At 44.0% G+C, this 23,273-nt stretch overlaps 1 protein-coding gene across 1 annotated transcript in view; it reads right to left on the bottom strand.

Annotated features, from left to right (window-relative positions):
• Positions 1–23,273, bottom strand: part of ADCY2 (adenylate cyclase 2) — a 4,811,883-nt gene that overhangs the window by 1,171,994 nt on the left and 3,616,616 nt on the right. The gene's annotated exons all lie outside the window — the stretch shown is intronic.

Genomic DNA, 23,273 nt, shown 5'->3' with positions numbered 1-23,273 from the left:
ACTGCTTGTTAGATCACAATGTTCTTGAATTATGTTGGCCTGAAAAGTTAAAAGTGGTTGAATTTCAAGAAGATCGTTATTGGATTGTCATTCTTCTGGAAGGTTTATATGTTCATCGTTCTGGAAGAGATTAGATCCTCATCTATGTCTCTGCTGAAATGTAGCACTACAAAAGATTCAGAACCATTCGTCAAAGACAAAAAGACAATGAGCGAGATGTACTTAGCTATTTTCTGCTTGCAAATGGCCCGATTCACAGAATCGGGTTGTTTGCGATCAGAAAATAACATTTACCTATGTACCAATGCTATTTTGCAATTCGGTACGCTATTTTATGAATCACAAACTAGGTCTGTGAGGCGCAATTTGGAAGGGGCGTGCTGAGGACGTCCCTTTCAAATAGCGAGTCATAATGGCATGAATCATTGTTTTGCGACCATGAATGCAGTGGCAAAACAATTGCAATTACCACCAGCTTCAAATTGGTGGTAACCCATTTGCAAATGGGAAGGGGTATTTAAAAAGCAGTCACAGATATGGTGGTATGCTGACCCCTGTAGGCCACCATCCCTGTGATTACGGGCATTCCCAATGGGTCCGCAAATTACAACTTATCTCATCAATATTAATGAATCATTTGTGTCCCCATGCAGAATCGCTAAATGTGTCTGAGACACATTTGTACATTTCATTTTGCGAGTCTTTGATTGCGATTCGCAATGAAACGCAATTAGAGACTGACAAAATGGAAAGGTCATACAGCTGGCCCTTAAGCTTAACAATGCACAAACATTATGATTTAGTCCATGACTTCTGTGAGATTCATTTTCTTTTCTCAAAGGAGAATGTTGAAATGATTCATTGAAAAAGGGCTATAACAGCAGGAGTCATGGCCTTTAGTTAGGGCTTTACGTGGATGAAAAAACTGCGGGTCTCTAAAAGAGGCATGACAGACCTGTGATAGGGGCATGATGAACCCAATTAGGGGCGTGGACAAAATCATGAGAACTAGAATTATGTGCTTAAAAAAATCATAATGTTGCATTCAGCAAAAGACAATAAAATAGTAAAAACACATATTTATTAACCATAAGCAACAAAAACAGCAAAAAATTTAAAAAGCACCCACAAATGACTTATATTACTTAAAAATGTATAGCTGGAGTCCCAAAAACACCTTGAAGATACTCATTGCATCCATCTTTCTGGGATTTCTCACAAGACTTTTCGCCTGCAGGCCTTCTACCTTTTGCCTACAGCTTTGTGTCAAATGTTTCAAGAGGAGAACCACTGGGTTTTACCCATAAGCATGAAGAAATGGTATCTACAAGAAAATAGACCCTTGTGGGAGAAACAAGTAAGTTTATTGCACTGAAATCCCTCATGCAGCCTTACTTGCTAGCTTGTAGGAGAAACAAGTACGTTTATTGCACTGAAATCCCTCATGCAGCCTTACTTGCTAGCTTGGTCTCCATGCAAGCAACTATTTGTTTTAATGCTTCAGGATTTTTTGTTCCACCAAATCCTTTGACCAGACTAAAATTTTGGACAGTCCCTCTTGCTTGCAGCTGAATCTCTGAACAATACTTCTGGATTTCTGTCTCACCATAAAGAATATATTCATCATCAGGAGGCAAGTTTCTTGCATGTGGCACGCTTGCTATAAGTTCTTTTTCAGAATGTGGGACACATTGTTTATTGATGTTTACAGACAGATTTTGGCAAAATTGCCTTTGTCTTAGTGCAACAGAGTTACCTTTTCGCTGGGAAAGAGAAATATTCTTGAATTTGCCCACGTCAACTGCTCTCTGAGCCACAGAAGGGTGAGCCCTTCATTGCTGTAAATACTTAACTGAGCAAAAGTGTATGGGTAATGTCTCTTCTCTGTGAGAAGAGTGATAATTCTTTGAGTTCCTGCAGTGTATCACACGTTACCCTCAAATCTCTACTAAAAAAAACGAATTTAAACTTCCTCAAGAGACTTTCATACCTACTCCGGTCTCTTATGGGTCTGGATGTGTCTTTGGAAGCATCCTCAAAATGTAAACAAAAGGCAAAGAAGCAGTTCCAAAGAGCTCTCATGGATCTGTAACTGGATGCTACCACCTAGTGTCAAGCATTTTTCCAATGTTCTGAAGCTGGTCACAAAGCTCTCTGGCAGCCAGGTTTAGCTCTCTCGGCTTTTTTGGTGACATGCTGTATGTGGCATACAATGAGTCCATGGACGTTCTGCAATGATTGACCTCCACAACCTCATCAGCTGTCCCTGCCACAGCAAGTACTAGTCTGTGAGCCAGACAGTGCTATATGGATAGAAGGGTTGGGAATTTACATTTCAGCACTGTTGCTACTCCTCCCTTTTCCCCAAACATTACTAATGCTCCATCTGAACATACCACAATCCAGATATCATTTAACAGACTTTTTGTGAGTCCAACTTTTTCAAAATAGCTTATGAGAGTTGTCTTTGTAATGAGGGCATTTGTTTCTGCCAGTGCCAAAAGACCGAAAAAATTGTCACTGGGGTGCTTTACTCTCTCAAAGTGCTGCATAGGTAGATGATTAAGGTAGAACAATTGCTGATAGTTGCTCTCATCAATGAATACTGCAATCTTTGGTTTGTGTTGTCTGATATAACACACCACCTTATGTTGCATTTTCAGATCAATGTCAGTTGCTGTCATATTACTGTGCAACGTATTACCCATTTCACTGCTATTCTTTGACTGAAGGGGTAGTAAATCATAGTGGTCTGTGCATGGACATTCTTTTGTTTTCCAAGTAGTAGGCAGTGTCAAATATGAGACTTCAGACTGAAGCACAACTACAGAGATACGTCTGACTTTAATACACATGCAGACACATTGAGCAAGAAATTGAGAGATAAGGACATAACTGTTGCTCATTCCTTTAACTTAGAGTGTTACTGCGGCATTAACTACCATGACTCTGATGACTACTGCCAACATTTTAATCATTAGTGATCATTTACGATACATCCAAATGATTTGGCACCATCTCAGACTTTATGATGGTTATCATTACCATAAAGTGACCTATTTATCTGAGTCTCTTCCATACATAGATCTCCTTAACATCCCTCTAAGATGGCCGCCACTTTGCAGAGTTTACATTTGGACATCTTTTCACATTACAAGATGGTTGCCATCATCCTGCACTGGGTTTAGTAGTCCTCTTCCTGTGCTGGTGACCGCAGCCCTCCCTGTGAAAATCACCACCCCTCCATGTCTTCCCCATCACGGGGAGTGCGGAGCTGGGGTAGGTGTTTTGGAGGGCATCATTCCTTGCACAAGTAAGTCTCAGTTTATTATTACCCTACCTTCAGGTCCTCGCATGGGGATCCAATAGGTTATTTTAACACTGCTGGGCTTCTTTGCCTCCCGGAGATGGACCTCACAGTGAAGCGGGCAAGTTTTTACAGTATTATCGCTAGCTGCTCCTAAGATGGGGAGCAGTGTGCGTAGTCTCTGTTGGGCTTACTGGTCCATTTCAAGGGTGGCGATTACTACATTATCAACACGCCGGACGCGCTATATTGTTCATTTTGTTCTGTATGGACTAAAAGGGAAACCAAGGCGTGGTTCCAAAGTTGAGATGGCTGCTTGCTGCTTTTTGTCACATATTTTTAAGGGCACATATTGTGCTATGAAATCACTATCTTACTATTAACTGCGATTCCCGACCCCTAGGCAGGAGCTGTTAAAGACACCTTTGATCAATTTACCACTTATGAAATCCATATACCGCTTGGTGGGAGCTGCCATATATTAAGTGCACCTGCAAGATACAGGACTTACTTATTGAAAGACTCTCTGGAGTTGAGTCTGTGATTGCAAGATATAGCGCTTACTTTCTGTCAGAAACTATCTGGATTTGAGAGTATGACTGTTTATGATGAATAGATTCTTACATCCTATACCACTATCTGGTGTTTACCTGTTCCCTTGGCGGGAGCTGTCATACTTGATATATAACTCTATCACACAACTATCTTGCACCAGCACCTCCAAGTCAGGTAACTATTCATGAGAAGAGTGGGATCAGAAACACTATATATAATCACCTTCCAGCTATACTTTTATGACTTGCTGCCAGTCTTGTATATTCCTTGTAATTAGTACTACCCCCTTGGACCTTTATTGTTTCTATAGGATATGGACTTTCACATTCTCTGTGGCTAGTATTGGGCTTCCCATTCCAGGGTACACTGCATACTACCTCCATTAAAACTATATTGATACTAGAATCTTTCTGATTTCCAGCTTCCAGAATATCTTTTGTTATAGGAGACTTACACCATGTTGTTCCTTAGTAACAATGTTTCTGTTCTCTCCTTTAACCACACATGCAGATTAATAGATTTGATGAACCACGCAAGCCCACTGTTATCCTCATTGGGCCCATTCTTCTGATGGAAGGAGGGTAAGAGCTGTATTATCTACTATAGGAGTTCTGTGGAGTGACTTGTGGTCACCAGCATGTCTCACGTCCCTTTGAGCACTGTAGTTATTTGAGGTGGTTCCACTGTGTTACCTGACATGATTGGCACTTAATGAACTGTACTAACCATTGTCATTGTACTGCATGAATAACGAGTTCCATTTATTTTACTTCCAGGTTCCTACTCAGATTAACATATCATCAATGAATTACATGGTATTAGTTCACATGACAGTGAGGATTAGGTTGTTCTTTGTATAGGTCCTGATGAATCGCATGTAGATCCTTATGACTACTGGAGTGTGAAACATGTTGACCAGTTTATTATAGGCAGTGTAGGGACTTCCAACAGTATACTGACCAGTTTATAATAGGCAGTGTGGGGACTACCAATCCCTAGAGTAGGGGCACATGACACACAACTTGACACACCAGCAGGGGAACTATACTCACCTTCCCCTGCCTTGGTTGTTATTAACCTTGACAGGGGCCCCACTTTAATTATAAAGATTTGTCTTCTGGGTCCCCCTAGTCAATTATAACAGCGTTTTCACCAATCCCACATTACCACACTCACCACCAGAAAATATTTCTAAAAGATGTCCGGCAAAAAGCCCCCTCAAGGGGCCCGTCAGGCATTGCAGTGTCAGCCTGACGAGGAGCAAAGCCCGATGATGAAGCATGTCACCGAAAGGTGAGGGCCCTTGTTCCTAGTATTGAATACTTTTAGGAGCCAGCTGAATTCTTCCGGAGTTGGTAGTGAGGATTCACATTTCCCATGGAACTGTGCATCCTTCTTTTTTGTTATTGGCAGTGTCAAATATCCTGCATGTGCTCTCCAGATGTTTGGAATTGCATGCTTGTACTACACCCAGCAATGTATTGTGAATGTCTTCAGCTACCATGCGATCAGTGCTTGCCGTGTACTCCATGATTTTCTCCCTGAGCTGTTTCTGCCTAAATGCTTTTCCATCACCAGAAGGACCAACCTTGCTGTCTGCCCACTCTAGGCTTATGTGCATGCCCTTGGTGTTTTTCCCACCAGCACTCTAAGTCACATTACATGAACTAGGGCTCTGTCAATGAAGTCACAATTATCTGGTTAGAATAAAAACTTTGGGCTTTTTGTTCACCCACTCCGTCAGATACACCTCGCATTCTCAGGGACAGTACCAGTGGCTAGACTGTAAACAAGGAAAATCCAGATCAATTAGCGTACACTGGTACTGAATGTTGACAGGATTAACCACAGGCCCATAGCTCAAGTGACCTATGTTATGGATATCATCTCTCCTCACCCCTCTCCAAAATTTATCTCAACCGGAAAAGAGATTGATTCATCATCCTGTATATTTTATTGACGTGTGCAGTTATTCTGTACAATTCAGGATCTTTGATTTTGTGTCTAATTATGAAGATTACAACATATTTATATGTTTATCAATGGTGCCAGTGATACAAGGTCACTGAAAGTAATTTTAAATTCAGATATACAATTGATGTTTACTGAAATCTCGACCCCCTTTTCAACAGTTCTTTCACTTTCCTAAACCACTGACGTCTTATCTCGTCCTCTGCCTTTTTGTCATCACTCCTCTCTCATTACCTCTCTGCCATCCTCCAGTGTTACAACTGCCCCACCTTAAACACTTATTTACATTCATTCTCTCATGCCTATCTTTTTGCATCACTTTTCTGCTTTAGATATATTCTCCTTTCCTCCTGACTCACTCCTCTTTCTGTGTTTTCATCTCTGTATTTCCCTACACTCCCACTCAAGTCACTCTCTCGTTCTGACATTCCTCACTTTTCTCCAGTTTCCTGTCTCTGGGTTTCTCTCCTAGTTCCCCGGTTTCTTTGTCTCGCAATATTATTGTGGCCCACCAGTCAGCTGATTCGAAGAGCTGCATTTAACGTGCTACTGTTAAGTGAGAATAATTATTGTTGTTGTTGCTTAGTAGCGGGTGGGGAGACAAGAGAACCATACAAGGCTCCTATTTATAATTTTCCCATGCATTGCTTTATCAGACATTTTAATGTCACAAAACGCCACTGTACTGTAAAACTACAAAGATGTCTCGACAGCGATGGTTGTGGATTAGAACAAGCATTGTTGAAGCTCATTGATCCGGCCACTTGCCCTTTTGGACCTTTCAACTTTGCCAACTTCTTAGAATATCAGTACGTTGCTGTGCAGCAGGGCTAAAATAAATATTAACCCCTTAGCTGCCAGGCCTTTTCCCCCTCCTGTGCCAGGCCTTTTTTTGGCTATTTGGGCAGTTCGCGCTTAGGCCCTCATAACTTTTTATCCACTTAAGCTAGCCAAGCCAAATGTGCGTCCTTTTTTTCCAACATCCTAGGGATTCTAGAGGTACCCAGACTTTGTGGGTTCCCCTGAAGGAGGCCAAGAAATTAGCCAAAATACAGTGAAAATTTCGTTTTTTTCAAAAAAATGGGAAAAAGTGGCTGCAGAAGAAGGCTTGTGGTTTTTTCCCTGAAAATGGCATCAACAAAGGATTTGCGGTGCTAAAATCACCAGCTTTCCAGCTTTCAGGAAAAGGCAGACTTGAATCAGAAAAACCAATTTGTCAACACAAATTTGGCATTTTACTGGGACATACTCCATTTTTATGATTTTATGTGCTTTCAGCCTCCTTCCAGTCAGTGACAGAAATGGGTGTGAAACCAATGCTGGATCCCAGAAACCTAAACATTTCTGACAAGTAGACAAAATTCTGAATTCAGCAAGGGGTAATTTGCGTAGATCTTACAAGGGTTTCCTACAGAAAATAACAACTGAAAAAGAAAAATATTGAAATTGAGGTGAAAAAAACAGCAATTTTTCTCTACGTTTTACTCTGTAACTTTTTCCTGCAATGTCAGATTTTTTAAAGCAATATACCGTTATGTCTGCTGGACTCTTCTGGTTGCGCGGATATATAGGGCTTGTAGGTTCATCAAGAATCCTAGGTACCCAGAGCCAATAAATGAGCTGCACCCTGCAGTGCGTTTTCATTCTATACCGGGTATACAGCAATTAATTTGCTGAAATATAAAGAGTGAAAAATAGCTATCAAGAAAACCTTTGTGTTTCCTAAATGGGCACAAGATAAGGTGTTGAGGAGCAGTGGTTATTTGCACATCTCTGAATTCCGGGGTGACCATACTAGCATGTGAATTACAGGGCATTTCTCAAATAGATGTCTTTTTTACACACTCTCTTATATTTGGAAGGAAAAAATGTAGAGAAAGGCAAGGGGCAATAACACTTGTTTTGCTATTCTATGTTCCCCCAAGTCTCCCGATAAAAATGATACCTCACTTGTGTGGGTAGGCCTAGCGGCCGCAACAAGTGACTCCCCCAAAACACAACGTGGACACATCACATTTTTTCATTGAAAACAGTGCCTACCTGTAGATTTTGGCCTCTAGCTCAGCCGGCACCTAGGGAAACCTACCAAACCTGTGCATTTTTGAAAACTAGAGACCTAGGGGAATCCGAGATGGGGTGACTTATGGGGCTCTGACCAGGTTCTGTTACCCAGAATCCTTTGCAAACCTCAAAATATGGCTACAAAAACACGTTTTTCTCACATTTTGGTGACTGAAAGTTGTGGAATCTGAGAGAAGCCACAAATTTCCTTCCACCCAGCGTTCCCCCAAGTCTCCCGATAAAAATGATACCTCACTTGTGTGGGTAGGCCTAGCGCCCGCAATAGGAAATGCCCCAAAACACAACGTGGACACATCACAATTTTTGACAGAAAACAGAGGTGTTTTTTGCAAAGTGCCTACCTGTAGATTTTGGCCTCTAGCTCAGCCGGCACCTAGGGAAACCTACCAAACCTGTGCATTTTTGAAAACTAGAGACCTAGGGGAATCCAAGATGGGGTGACTTGTGGGGCTCTGGCCAGGTTCTGTTACCAAGAATCCTTTGCAAACCTCAAAATTTGGCTAAAAAATCATGTTTTCCTCATATTTTGGTGACAGAAAGTTCTGGAATCTGAGAGGAGCCACACATTTCCTTCCACCCAGCGTTCCCCTAGGTCTCCCGATAAAAATGATACCTCACTTGTGTGGGTAGGCCTAGGGCCCGTGACAGGAAATGCCCCAAAACACAACGTGGACACATCACAGTTTTTGAAAGAAAACAGAGGTGTTTTTTGCAAAGTGCCTACCTGTAGATTTTGGCCTCTAGCTCAGACGGCACCTAGGGAAACCTACCAAACCTGTGCATTTTTGAAAACTAGAGACCTAGGGGAATCCAAGATGGGGTGACTTGTGGGGCTCTGACCAGGTTCTATTACCCAGAATCCTTTGCAAACCTCAAAATTTGGCTCAAAAACAAGTTTTCCTCACATTTCTGTTACAGAAAGTTCCGGAATCTGAGAGGAGCCACAAATTTCCTACCACCCAGCGTTCCCTCAAGTCTCCCGATAACAATGATACCTCACTTGTGTGGGTAGGCCTAGCGCCCGTGGCAGGAAATGCCCCAAAACACAACGTGGACACGTCACATTTTTTGACCGAAAACAGAGGTGTTTTTTGCAAATTGCCTACCTGTAGATTTTGGCCTCTAGCTCAGCCGGCACCTAGGGAAACATACCAAACCTGTGCATTTTTGAAAACTAGAGACCTAGGGAAATCCAAGATGGAGTGACTTGTGGGGCTCCGACTAGGTTCTGTTACCCAGAATCCTTTGCAAACCTCAGAATTTGGCTAAAAAAACACATTTTCCACCCATTTCGGTGACAGAAAGTTCTGGAATCTGAGAGGAGCCACAAATTTCCTTCCACCCAGCGTTCCCCCAAGTCTCCCGATAAAAATGGTACCTCACTTGTGTAGGTAGGCCTTGCTCCCACGAAAGGAAACTGCCCAAAACACAATGTGGACACATCACATTTTTTCACAGAAAACAGAGCCTACCTGTGGATTTTGGCCTCTAGCTCAGCCGGCACCTGGGGAAACCTAGCAAACCAGCGCATTTTTTAAAACTAGAAACCTAGGGGAATCCAAGATGGGGTGACTTGTGGGGCTCTGACTAAGGTTCTGTTACCCAGAATCCTTTGCAAACCTCAAAATTTTGCTAAAAAAACACTTTTTCCTCTCATTTCGGTGACAGAAAGTTCTGGAATCTAAGAGGAGCCACAAATTTCCTTCCACTCAGCGCTCCCCCAAGTCTCCCGATAAAAATGGTACCTCACTTGTGTGGGTAGGCCTAGCGCCCACGAAAGGAAATGGCCTAAAACACAACGTGGACACATCACATTTTTTCACAGATTTCACAGAGGTGTTTTTTGCAAAGTGCCTACCTGTGGATTTTGGCGTCTAGCTCAGCTGGCCCTAGGGGGGGGAGAAATGGCCTAAAATAAATTTGCCCCCCCACCCCCTCCCCGGGATCGACCCTGGCCTACGGGGTCGCTCCCCAAAACAAATCCCCAGTGCCTAGTAGTTTCTGCCCCCTTGGTGGTAGATTGACCTAAAATCAGCCGATCTGCCCCCAAGGGGGGCAGAAATGGTCTAAATACAATTTTCCCCTCAGAGGAGTGACCCTTGCCTAATGGGTTGCTCCCCATCACTAAAACAACAAACAAACCAAAAATCAACACACAAAAAAAATTGCCCTGGTGCCTAGAGGTTTCTGCCCCCGGGGGGCAGAAATGGCCTAAAATAAATTTGCCCCCCCACCCCCCAACCCTCCCCCAAGAGCGACCCTTGCCTACGGGGTCGCTCCCCCTGCGTGACATTGGCGCCAAAAAAAAAATCTAGTGGTTTCTGCCCGCTTGGGGGCAGATTGACCTAAAATCGGCCGATCTGCCCGGTCTAAATACAATTTGCCCCTCAGGGGAGCGACCCTTGCCTAATGAGTCGCTCCCCATCTCTAAAAAACAAACAAAGAAAAAAAAAACACAACAAAAAATTTGCCCTGGTGCCTAGAGGTTGCCTAAAATAAATTTGCCCCCCAACCCCCCCCCCCCCCCAGGAGCGACCCTTGCCTACGGGGTCGCTCCCCCTGCGTGACATTGGTGCAAAAAAAAATCCCAGGTGCCTAGTGATTTCTGCCCCCTTTGGGGGCAGAAATGGCCTAAATACATTTTTCCCCTCCAGGGGAGCAACCCTTGTCCAAGGGGTCACTCCCCATCTGTAAAACAAAAAAAATCCCCGGTGCCTAGTGGTTTCTGCCCCCCTTGGGGCAGATCGGCCTAATCAAAATAGGCTGATCTGCCCCACCAGGGTGGCAGAAATGGACTAAAATAAATTTGCCCCCCAGGGGAATGACCCTTGCCTAAGGGGTCGCTCCCCTTGCGTGAAATTCACGTAAAAAAACAAAACTCCCTGGTGTCTAGTGATTTCTGTCTCCCTTGGGGGCAGATTGGCCTCATAAAAATAGGTAAATCTGCCCCCAAGGGGGGTAGAAATGGCCTAAATATAATTTGCCCCCTAGGGGAGCGACCCTTGCCCAAGGGGTTGCTCCCTTATGCCACTTTCAGAAATAAAAAATAAAATCCCTGGTGTCTAGTGGGCGTTTTGACAGCCGTATTGCTTTCAATCCAGCTGCCAAAACGCAGAGAGAGACTTCAAAGGGAAGCAAATAACTTTCCGTCCCTTTGAAGCCTCTCTCGGCCTCCCCCACGTGAGCATTTCTCTTCCGTCCAGCGCGATGGGAGGAGGCCCTGTGACAAATCAGCGCGCGATCGCGCACTGACGTCACGGGGTGGGGTGGTCAGGGGTGGAAGGGGAAGGGCTTCCCCTTCCATCCCTGCCTTGGGGGGTGGGTGGGGTGCACATGGGTGAGCACTAGCGCTCCCCCCAGTTCCCGGGTGTAGGACGAGGTGACCTCGTCCAAGGCACCCTAGGGGTTAATAAAAAGCAAAATAAGACATGCGCGGGCAACATGATGGGTGCAAGCATGCATCTATGCAAAGTGCACCTACAAAGTGTCATAGATGTCATTTATTTTTATTTACTGTTCGTGATGGATCAGTAAAAAAAAATTTAATGATTGTGGGCTTGGGGAACAACACAGAATATGGTGGAAGCAACAGGAAGTGACAGTGGGAGAGGAAAATTAGCTTGTGATGGAGAGCAACATGGGGCAGAGAGAAACTCACAAGCGAGAAACCAACACGGAGGTGCATGGGAGAGAGGCCTTTTGGTGGTGGGGAAGCATGTGCAGCCCTAAAACACAAGACACACAGCAACACAGAGCTCCTGGAGCGGTTATGTGGTGGGTGTAGGAAAATGCCACCGTTGGCATGGTTGCCACCCACTTTTTGCCTAGTGTTGATGCAAACTTTGATTGAAAGTGTGCTGGGATCCTGCTAACCAGGCCCCAGAACCAGTGTTCTTTCCCTAAAACTGTACCTTTGTTTCCACATTTGGCACAGCCCTGGCACACAGTTAAGTCCCTTGTAAAATGTACCAATGGTACCAAGGGCCCTGTGGCCAGGGGAGGTCACCAAGAGCTGCAGCATGTATTATGCCACCCTGGGGGACCCTTCACTCAGCCCATGCACACTGCCTTACAGCTTGTGTGTGCAAGTGGGGAGAAAAAGGCAAAGTCAACATGACACCCCTCTCAGGGTGCCATGCCCATAAAATCACTGCCTATGGCATAGGTAAGTCAGTGTCTAAGTCATTCTTAGACTTTGTAAGTGCAGGGTAGTCATATTGAATATATGGTCTGGGAGCTGTCATTACGAACTCCACAGGACCATTATGCCTACACTTAACACTGGGAAGTTTGGTATCAAACGGCTCAGCACAATAAACCCACACTGATGCCAGTGTGGGATTTATATAAAAATGCACACAGAGGGCATCTTAGAGATGCCCCCTGTATGTTGGCCAACCTAGTAGTGTAGGACTGACCGATCTGTGCCAGCCTGCCACTTCCAGACAAGTTTCTGACCACATGGGGTGAGTGCCTTTGTGCACTCTGTGGTCAGAAACAAAGCCTGCCCTGGGTGGAGGTGTTTCACACCTTCCCCCTGCAGGAACTGTAACACCTGGCGGTGAGCCTCAAAGGCTCAAGCCTCGAGCTTTAGTGCCCCAGGACACTCCAGCTAGTGGAGATGCCCGCCCCCCCGGACAAAGCCCCACTTGTGGTGGCAAGTCTGGCTGGAAAGTTTGGGAAAACAGGGAAGAGTGACCACCTCAGCCGGGACCACCAAGTTGTCCAGAGCTGAGGTGACCCATCCCTGCAGATCCATCTTGGTTTGGAGAATCAGGACCAATGGGAGGATGTGCCCCCTCCCCAAAGGGGGTGGACACAAGGAGGCTGTAGCCACCCTCAGGGACAGTAGCCATTTGCTACTGCCCTCTAACCCCTAAAAGGTGCTTAAATGTAGTATTTAAGGGATCCCTGAACCTAGAGATTTAGATTCCTGATGACCTCAGGAAAAGAAGAAGGACTGCTGAGCTGAAGCCTCAGCAGCGAAGAAAAGGACACAACAACTGAGTCGGCCCCAGCCCTACCGGCCCATCTCCTGCTTCAAAGACCCTGTAAAATAAAAGCAATGCACTCTGCAGGGCCAGCGACCCCAGAAATGTCTCCAGGGGACTGCCTGCATCACTGAGGGCCAAGAAACTCCAGTGGACAGCGGTCCTGTCCAACAAGAAGAAGAAGAAACTACTTCCAAGGGACTCCCACCTCACTCGAGAAGCGTGAGTCTAAAACCACTCCGCAACCGAGTGCCCATGGCCCGTGTCCAGGTGGCCCAACTATCCAGAGAGGATCCCCAGGTGATTCCAACCGAGTAACCACCCTGGGCGGACATCTACACCCCTCCACAACAACGCTTGCAGAGGGAATCCTGAGGATCCCCCTGACTGCGACTGCCCGGGACGGAGATAGCACTGCACCTGCAGCCCCCAGACTCGGGAGAAACTGACCACTGGTGCAGCAGTGACCAGCAGGCGGCCCTTCTCCCCATGCAGTCAGTGGGTTGCCTGAGCAACTCCCCTGTGCCTTGCCTGCAGCGCCTAAGTGACCCCTGGGGTCCTCCGATAGAGTTCCATTTGGTACTAGACACCCTGTTTTCACCCTCCACACGGCTGCACCCGTGCCGCTGAGAGTGCATGTTTGGTGCCTACTTATCCTCTGACAACGCAGGTACTTACCTGCAAACAGACCATAACCGGAGCAACCCCTGTCTCCATAGGGGCCCACGTTAATTGGCTCTTGTTTGACCTCTGCACATAACTGGCCCTGTGTTGCTGGTGGTGGTGCTTGTGGTTACCTTGAACCCCCCCAGTGGTGGGCTACCTATGCCCTTGAGAACAAACCTGTAAGTTTGTTACTTACCTCAGAAATGGTACTTTACTTACCTCCCCCAGGAACTTTTGAAAATTGTAGTGTCCACTTTTAAAATGGCTTTTTGCCATTTTTGGGCAAACTGTGTACATTGTTGATTCCATTCAAAGTTCTAAGTATTACTATGCAAAGTACCTTTCATTTTATGCACTTACCTACAAACTGAATCTTGTGGTTCTAGAAATAAATTAACAAAAGATATGTTTCTATTTAAAAACCTATTGATCTGGAGTTAATTCATTGAATGTGTGCTTCTTCTATTGCTTGTGTTTGTACAACAAATGCTTAACACTACCCTCTGATAGACCTAACTGCTCGATCACGCTACCACAAATTGAGCATTAGTATTATCTATAATTGCCTCTGTCAAGCCTCTGGGGAACCCCTTCGCTCTGTGCACCCTATATAGTATATACAGAGCCAGCTTCCTACAGTGGGGAACAGCACATGAGGGAGAGAGTTGAAAAACACATGCACACTTAAGCAGTCGCAGCTTGCGGGAGAGAAAAGGGGTGGGGCGGCTCGGCACGTGGCGGGAAGGGTGGGACGGGAAAAAAATAAATGAATAATAATAAAAATTAAACTTACCTTTTTTCCCGCTCTGCTCCTCCGTCGCAGGCTGAGGCACAAGCTCTTAGCCTGCCCTGCGGCCAATCCTGATGCTGTGCAGGCTCTCTACAGGCTGGCAAAACAGTGCTGGGCTGGAGAGAGCCCTGTGCGCATGTGTGTTTGGCCGGCTCGAGACGGCCGGCCAAACATACTTGTGCACTGAGGGGGAGTGCTGTGCACTCCCCCTCCGTCCACGTCAAGCCTGCGGCCCGCGAACTTTTATGGAAACAAGATAATAAACTGAGTTTATTAGGTTGTTTCTATATACATTTTGCAGCTCCTGCTGGAGGAGGGAGGGCAGCACTCCTCCATCTAGCGGAGAGGCTGCCCCTGCGCTTAAGCAAAAATAAAAAGTAGTTCCCTAAAAGGAAGCAGTAAAAGGATGGAAGCAAGCCAATCAGAGAGATGGTAAAGAATTTATGCTCCAGCAGATTGACAGCACAAGAAGGAGAAGCTGGGCAAGGAAAGCGAGTAAATAAGAGGCAAGCAAATGAGACTGACAATAAAGCCAGGTGGGCTGTAAGTCCCCTTTACATTTTTGGCAAGCCAACTATAGGTTTTTTGCAAACTGGCTCAACCTAAACATTTGTAATTTCTTAATTTCCACACTTTTGACTGAGCAGATTTTAAGTTTTTTGGTACAACCACTTTTGTGACAATGTTCTTGCACTGGAGAGAAGCACACAGACCGGACAGAGCAACATAAAGCAGGGGGTGGGCATTGGAGGAAAAGCCTACAAGGGAGACACCAGCAAAAAAAAACACGTGCCCTTGTGGAGGTGCTTAAGCAACAAGAGTTGGGAAAGCTCATAGGCTTTCCTCTCAATGTTAACCTGAACTATTGGCTATGCCAATGGCTTTTTCTGTTGCTGTTCCACATCAGCAAAATGAAGAAAAATGTGTATTTGCTGATGCCAAACAGCATTTAAAACTGTAAGCAATGGCAGAATTAACAGGTTTTTGTTTAATGTGCTAACACATGCAACAATAGAACATTAGAGTGAGACATTGAAGAAGGACCTAGCAGGACCCTGTGCTTGCAGTTCAATGGAAGCACTGAAGTGCATGTGGATGGATATGCCCAAACAGCCAATAACAGTAGGTGAGAGATGAATCCTCCACTGAGCTTACCCAAATCATGGCTCGCAAAGTCTCTAGTATTTAATTGAAGAATATCAGTAGTTGAAAAGGTTTGCACCCAAAACCCCCTCCATGTACATGGTTAGTGTAGGTCTCTATGACAGCATTGATGTCAAAGCTCACACCTACGTAAGTGTTATGATGAATACACACACGTGTTCAAGCATTCAAACAGATGTGTCATGACCTTGCAGTGACCCTAGCTTAATGATATATACACATACACACACCACTAGATATGTGCTTAATCAAGGCACAGCTGCCATTTGATTTTTAATTGACTGCCCCAAGAAAGAAGCAGGCCAGCAGTTCATTTTCACTGCTAGCAGCAGGAATTATGATATCATAACTTAATTGTAATAAATAATTACCGTAGAGCAACGGTCTACAGACTTCTCACGGGTGAAAGAGTCTACATTTCTGGGATTAAATTCAGTACATCAATAACACTACATTTTGTCAGAGATGATTAACCAGCTCACTTAACGTACCCAGCTGCTTAGTTGGTACCTTCATTTCTTTCAAGTGGCTAGCATGTCATTTGTTTGTGATTTTGTGCAGTTCATATTTTACTTGGCTAAAACAATTCATGTATATTATGCATATTGTGCAATAACAAGATAAATGACATCCTTCTTGCTACAAAGCAGTGTGCAGTGTCCCAGTATTACTTTGCCTGTGTACAAGAGAGACTTGTCTATGGCAGGTGGCTATCCATGATGCATGTTGTAAGCAGCGCTCCGTGTTTTTCACCAGCTGGCAGAGCGAGGCTCCATAAATAAAGTACATGACTCTGAGATGAACTACCGCTCAGTGAGGATAATCTGAGTAGAGAAATAATGAAAATAGAAGAGATTAGGTGATAGAAAAATAAAGAGTGTAGGGTGCAGGAATGCCAAGAGAAAGAAAATGTATGCACTTTTATGGAATGAGTAACCAAAAATAAAGACAGTAGTTCTCAAAAAGTGAACAATGAAAGGATACAAGGTAGCCAATGAAAAGGATAGTATGAAGACTATGCTCCAGGGGAGTGACAAACACAAAATGGAACATTATGGATGAGAAAATCCATTGAATAAGAAACAAGTAAACGGGAGTGGCAATAAGGCCAACCAATGATAAGCAGTGGGTGGGCTTTAAGTCCACTGTAAGATTTTGGTAAGTTGCTAATAGGTCTTTTTTCAACCAAACAGCTGCACTGTATGGTAGGCTTCAACCTAAAAACAAGCTAGACAAAAAGAATAGTTCTGGCTGAGCTATTTTTTGCCAATGCTTGCGCATCATAGTTCCCTTTTTAAATGGGGTTTGTTATTTTTTAAGAATGATAAACCTCACTCTACAGTGGCTACCAAAGTGGTGCTGCTGAGAGATGCAGTGCACTGCAAAGGTAAGAGAGCAGCCCGTTTATGAAGAGGTACCGCCCGCAAAAAAAATAAAAAAGTTTGATCTGGACAGTGTGTATAGTAAAATGTGACCAGTTTAGTAAATGTAGTAAAACAAAGAGAACTTTGGTTACTGTTATAAGTTTTATTAAAATGGAATTTTGTTTGGATAAATGTTATAGATCTATTATTGGCACACAACATCTTTATGGTTATTGAACTTAGGGCCAGATGTAGGAAGCCGGCAAATTGCGACTTGCGAGTCGCTATGGGGTCGCAAAGACCCACCTCATTAATATTAATGAGGTGGGTCGCAATTTGCACCTCCCCATAACGACTATGGGCACTCACAGGGATGGAGGCATGCTGGGAACAGCAGACCTCCATGTCCGTGACTGCTTTTAAATAAAGCAGTTTTTTTTTTCCAAGTGTAGCCCGTTTTCCTTAAAGGAAAACGAGCTGCACTTAGAAAAAAAAAAACGAAATCTTTAGTTTCGGATTTTTTCAGGGCAGGTAGTGGTCCCTTGGACCACTGCCTGCTCTGAAAAAATATTTTTGGGTCCACTCACAAAGGGGAAGGGGACCCATGGGGACCCCTTCAAGTTTGCGAGTGGGTTACCATATACTTCAAGTGGATGGTAACTGCGACTCCATTGTCGCAATTGGAATTGCATACCACTGCGAGTCGCAAATAGGAAGGGAACACCCCTTCCTATTTGCGAGTCAGAAATGCATTTTGCGAGTCGGTTCCGACTCGCAAAATGCATTTCTGCATAGCAAACACACGTTTGCGACTCACAAACGGCGATTTTCGCCATTTGCGACTCGCAAACTGTTTGCTACATCTAGCCCTTAGTGGTCCTCATTTATCAACATCAGAAAATATTAGTGAATCCTCACAGATTCTAACCTGCGAGCACAGTGTCAAACCGAGATCCTTGCAGTGTATGCAATAGCCCACGTAGCCTGGGACTGCTAATCATTTCACTATCTGGCTTATCGATTTCTTTTTGAGAGTAGCACTATGATTCTTTCAAGCACAACAGTTTGCATTAGTGAGCTCCACACAGCGATGTGTACATCTACCTTGGACGTTAGTGAAGTTCCTTGTTTCAGGTTTACTTGTAGAGCCGCGCAGTTTTTGAAATCATATGTATTTTTGATGACTTTATTACTGTTTCTCTTAACAACAGTGTGGTGATGTCTCGTTGACCCCAAACAGGCTACTGGCCTGCTGACTTCAGGATCCTGCGTTTCCAGCTTATTTGTTTAATGCTTGCTTACACTGTCATGCTGTGGACAACGTTTTTGTTGCTTTATGCCCCTAGCAAATTTATTTTTTCACCTAAAAAAGGGTGTGTGCCAATAAACTCAGTTATTCAATGTCTGCCTTAATTTGATCTTAACTTGTGTTTAGAAAGCCGGTCATCCTATCACTTCATAAAATGTTTTCTCACACTATTGGCCATGATAGGTCTTGAAAACACTCCTTCTTCCAGATCTACTATGCAATTAACTACTGGGTGGTAACTCCCCAGCCTGACACAATTCCCCCATCATGTTAAAGGAGTAGACCACAAAGCGGATTTTACATGTTCTGATTAAAAGAAACGCATTCCTTCTTTGTGATGCTGCTCTAAAAACGTCAGCATTGTTTCTATCCCTCCTTTAGGATTAAAGCATACGTTATTCACAGTAATAAATGCAAACGATCTAAGAGGACATCCTTAGTTGAGTAATCACCTTCCTTCCTAAATAAGTTAAAAATGCTGCTTTCACAGTTTGTTGTCAGTACCCCTGGGTAATGCGGGACTTGTTTTCAATATCCTTTGTTGTCTAATGGTCATAAAAGAGAATTTTCTTTACACAGCAGTCTTGCCAGGTGACGTCTAACATTTATTGGGGCTTGTTGTATTTTAATGATGCCTTTTTTCAAATGTACATAGAATAACTTTTGCCATGTGTTGTGGTGAAGAACTTCTTCTTACCCACTGGAAACCTGTTCCCATCCTTAGGGCCAGATTTAATGGAAAATGATGGTGCACGGTGCTGTACCAAATTTGGCAGCGTCGTGCACCATCATTTTCACAAAGCAGGGATCCAGAGTATTTAATAGAATACAACACACCACTGTGTTTTCCCCTGCACCAGCGCTAAATATGCTGCTGTGTGCCAACCCAACCAACGCAACCACCCTTGCACTGTAGTGCAAGGATTGCTGCGTTGGGGGGGATGATTGTTTTTGTGCAGGAAGGAACACCTTCCGGCACAAAAACAAACTTAAATGTCAATTTGCTCTTTCAATGTGTGCTGCAAAATGCAGCACAGATAGCAAGAGCAAAAAATGAGGATAAATGAAAGCATTTCTCTTTGTTGTGCCATTCCAATGCCACCCCTCGGGTGGTATTGGATTTTGGCGCTGCCTCAAGTTTCCAAAACTCGTAAATCTGAGGCAGTATCAAAATGCAATAGGTGTTGCTCTGGCACGCCCACAGCAACACCCATTGCACGGCCCTTCTACACAAAGTGCTGCATATGAAATGACCGTATTTACAAGGTGCCACTATGCCACAAAAAGTGGCTTAATGCCACCTTGTAAATACGGCGCACAGCATAATGCCACTGGAACGTCACAAAACGTGTTGCTCCGGTGGCGCTAGGGGCTCTTAAATATGCCCCCTAGTTTGATATCCTGCTCCGTGTCAACTCGGAGAGGTTCTCACTTTGTGACTAAATTAGGAAAGTATTTTCATACCGCTTGTTATGATTTTATTTGTGAATAAGACTTTGCAGTCCCGTAACGCTCTTTGCTAGAATTTAGGTTACGGTGTCATAGCACTAGCATTTTTTTTATAATCCATATCCTATGTACCTGTAGCAGCACTGAACATGTTTGTTTCAAAACAGGACAGTGGGCACTGTTTTTATTAATCAAGCTGAATTTGCTGTTTTGCAAAACAAACAAAAAAGAAAACACATTCTTTTCTTGAGAGGAGATTGCCATTCTTGGGAAGCAAATATACAGTTTTCATGCATTCAATTACAAAGCAGGTACACAAACCAGTGACAAAAACAAAGCCTTGTTACCCAGTTCACAAAGGCATTTAAATGGACTTTTAAAAACCTGTGATATACTCTGGTGAGGCTGAGATAAAATGCCAGATGCTGCCCAGCTGAGCTCACAGCAGCTCAAGAATTGCATGTGTGCCCTGGAAGCTCCAGCAGCTCAGGCTGAGACACATGACATGGGGGGACTAAAGCCCTTTTAGTCCTATGGGTGTTGCGCTCCTGGTTTGGAGACACTGGGGGCTTGAGTTGTTCTGTGATGATGGACCGATGAGCTGTACAATAGTGAGAGCCAGGAAACTAAATAAAGGCATAGGAGAAAAGAGCCACATAAGATACTCCAATGCTTGAGTTGTTCATATAAATAGATGAAGAGCAAGAAGAAGGGATGTCAGCACTTGTAGACTCTCCAGCTGTATTGAATGAATGTCTCCTTGCGTAAAGCACTCCAACACCCCATTAGAGGCAGTCAACAGTAGGGGAAGTGTCAAATGGGCAGAAGTCATGGATAATAAAGCCATCTAAGCCCAAATTTACGAACTATTTGTGGACAACTTAGCTGAGGTAACTAATATGAGAGAGTGTAAGCCGCAAATGGTCCCTCCGCACTGACAGTTAATGGAACAACTAAGGCTCCTGTTGTGTAAAGACAGGAAAAGAGGATGATCCCTTAGAAATGCCCCAGGGTAGAATACCAAGGATTGCCCGAATGCTAAGATCGAGCTCTTGGAAGCCCTGAAGTCGGGCATTAGAACACAAATAACGTCTGCAAGGAATTATTATGTCTACTTTATTTAAAGTGAAAAAGAGTTGAGAGACGGATCAATGGGATGAGCTTACTAATGCACTTAAGAGTAAGAACACGAAGGGTTTTTGGAAATTGGTAGCATCCAACTAAAAAATAATTGATAATCATCTTGACATGGTAGTGCAGCCTGAGGGGTTCTTAGAACACTTCAGGGCCTTGTACAGTGAGAAGATGTGGGAAAATGCAGGGAACATATTGGAGGAGCACAATGAGGGGGTTTGCCTTGATGCTTCAGAAACTCAAACCAACTCTTTACAGAAGATGGAAAACACTGAGTTAGAGCCCTCCTACTTTTCCCTGGAAGATACAAGGGCAACATTAATGCAAATGAAGAAGGAAAAGGCGCCTGGGCTCAATGGCATTCCAAGTGACCGTTTTCTATCTCATCCTGAGGTGTGGACTCCCTATTTCAATGCTCTTTGCAATTCTCTCTTGAGGGGCGAAGAAATTCTGGCCATTTGGTTTGGAGCGGTTATTGTACTAATCTATATAAAGGGAGTAGGGATCTATCCTACAACTGTAGACCAATTAGCTTGCTGGATAATGCCCAAAACGTTTCTGTAGACAGGTACTGGCGAAGCTACAATCTTGGGTCACAGACAACCATTTCTTGAAGACATCCAGGCAGGGTTTAGGTGCAATACTAGTATCCTTGACCCGGTCTTCTGGTTTAAGCTGCTATGTTGGAAGTATATTACCTTCAAGAAAGATCATTTGTATGTTGCCTTTAAGATCTGAGGTTGGCCTTTGACTTAGGAAAATAGAAATAGGTTGTGGAAGGTAGTTGAAGCTCTGGTGAACTATTATGGATCTTAAGAGCTCTCCACACAAACACTTTTGCAAAAGTGAGGTGGAATTTGGGTAGATATCTAACGGGCAAGATTCAGGAATCAAATTGGGGGTAAGGCAAGGATAGGTATTGGTTCCGACATTAATTAGCCTTTATATTATTGAGGCAGTTAAATGGCTCTCCCAATGTACACACAATGCCCCTAAGCTAGCTTGAACTGCACTCCCGATATTAATGTTTGCGGATGACACCTTGCTCATTTCTAGAACCCCTATGGGTCTCCAGGCAGAGCTGGACTCATTTGGGGCCTTTTGTAAGAGGAGGGGCCTTGAAATCAACCCTCTGAAGACAAAATATATGGGTATTAATAGCCATAAATTGTTTAAGGAGAGAATAGTAATTGAAGGCTCTATAATTGAACAGGTCAAATATTTTGACTATTGGGGATCCGGCAGTCGGACACAATGTCCTGGACCTACCAAATAGAAAAGAGTAAAAATCTTCTTTAGCAGAGAACCTACCTGATTAACAGGAAACGGAAGGCAGTGGGTTGGGGGGCGGTGTCTCCAGTCCTTCAAGTTTATAAAGCTGCAGCTGTACCAGAAGCCATTTATGGGGCTGAAATCTGGGGATTTGCGGATGTTACAGCCCTCTTAGTAGCTGAGAACAATTTCATAAGGAGCTTATTTATGATGCACACCACTAGTCCCATTGAGGGTAGCTTTAGCATTCAACCCTATTAACATGGAGGTGGATATAAAGCCCTTATTTTACAGGGTGTGGCTGTGGACAGATGAGGAGCTGACACCACCTAGAGATTCCCTAAGTGAATTGATTTCCTGTGATTCAAGAGTAGTTACGCCCTGGCTAAAAATGTCAACAGGCAGTGTGAGAAGTTGAATATGACAGACCTTTGGAACTCGCTCACAGTTGCAGCTAAAGGAGCCAGACTGTGAAAAAGTGCTTAATGGAATTACGCCCGTCAATGGATTTGGTTGAACTATGGTAATGAGAATCTTACCGGGCAATTTCTAAATGTAAAATGCTCTCCAACTTATGAGGAGTTTATGGATGAAATCTATCCACCCATTGCCAAACAGCTTTATCTCCAGTTTCGATATCCTTACCTTTAATAACTGTAATGGCCATATGGGACAAGCAAGATTCTTCATTGCTTTGCCACTTCTGCCCATCGGATAAAGAACCCGAAGCCCACTTTCTTATTTTCTGCCCTCAGTATACACAGCCTTGCAGAAAGTGGATAATTGAGGTCTGTAAGCTTCTGAGCGCAAGGCACTATTGGGAGGCCCTGAGAATCCTTAAATATGAAAGAAAGGCTGTGATAGTATTCGCAGTAGCCAAATACTTAGAGCACGCATGATATATTAGATGGAGGGGGTTGCCCTGACGGTAATTTCACCTAATTGATTTTACATACTGCATTCTTAGTGTCTATAGAGGCATGTAACCAAGTTGCATATCTTACTCACTTTGAGTTGTATTGCGACCTTTCAGAGTCATTTGGTCAGATCTTGGCCTGGAGGCAGACCATCCAAATCTGTTATATTTCCCTGGGAAGCCTCATGGGCTTTCCAATTGGGACATAATTGAAGAAATTATCACTGTACACTTCTACGCAACTAACATGGGTTGGGTGATTGTGGTATGGGTAGCTGATGACATATTTGAACACTACTGCCT

The sequence above is a fragment of the Pleurodeles waltl genome, chromosome 2_2 (assembly GCF_031143425.1).
Source record: "Pleurodeles waltl isolate 20211129_DDA chromosome 2_2, aPleWal1.hap1.20221129, whole genome shotgun sequence".
Lineage (NCBI taxonomy): Eukaryota > Metazoa > Chordata > Amphibia > Caudata > Salamandridae > Pleurodeles > Pleurodeles waltl.
Note: the sequence above shows the minus strand (reverse complement) of the source record. Positions and strands in the feature narration are given on the sequence as shown.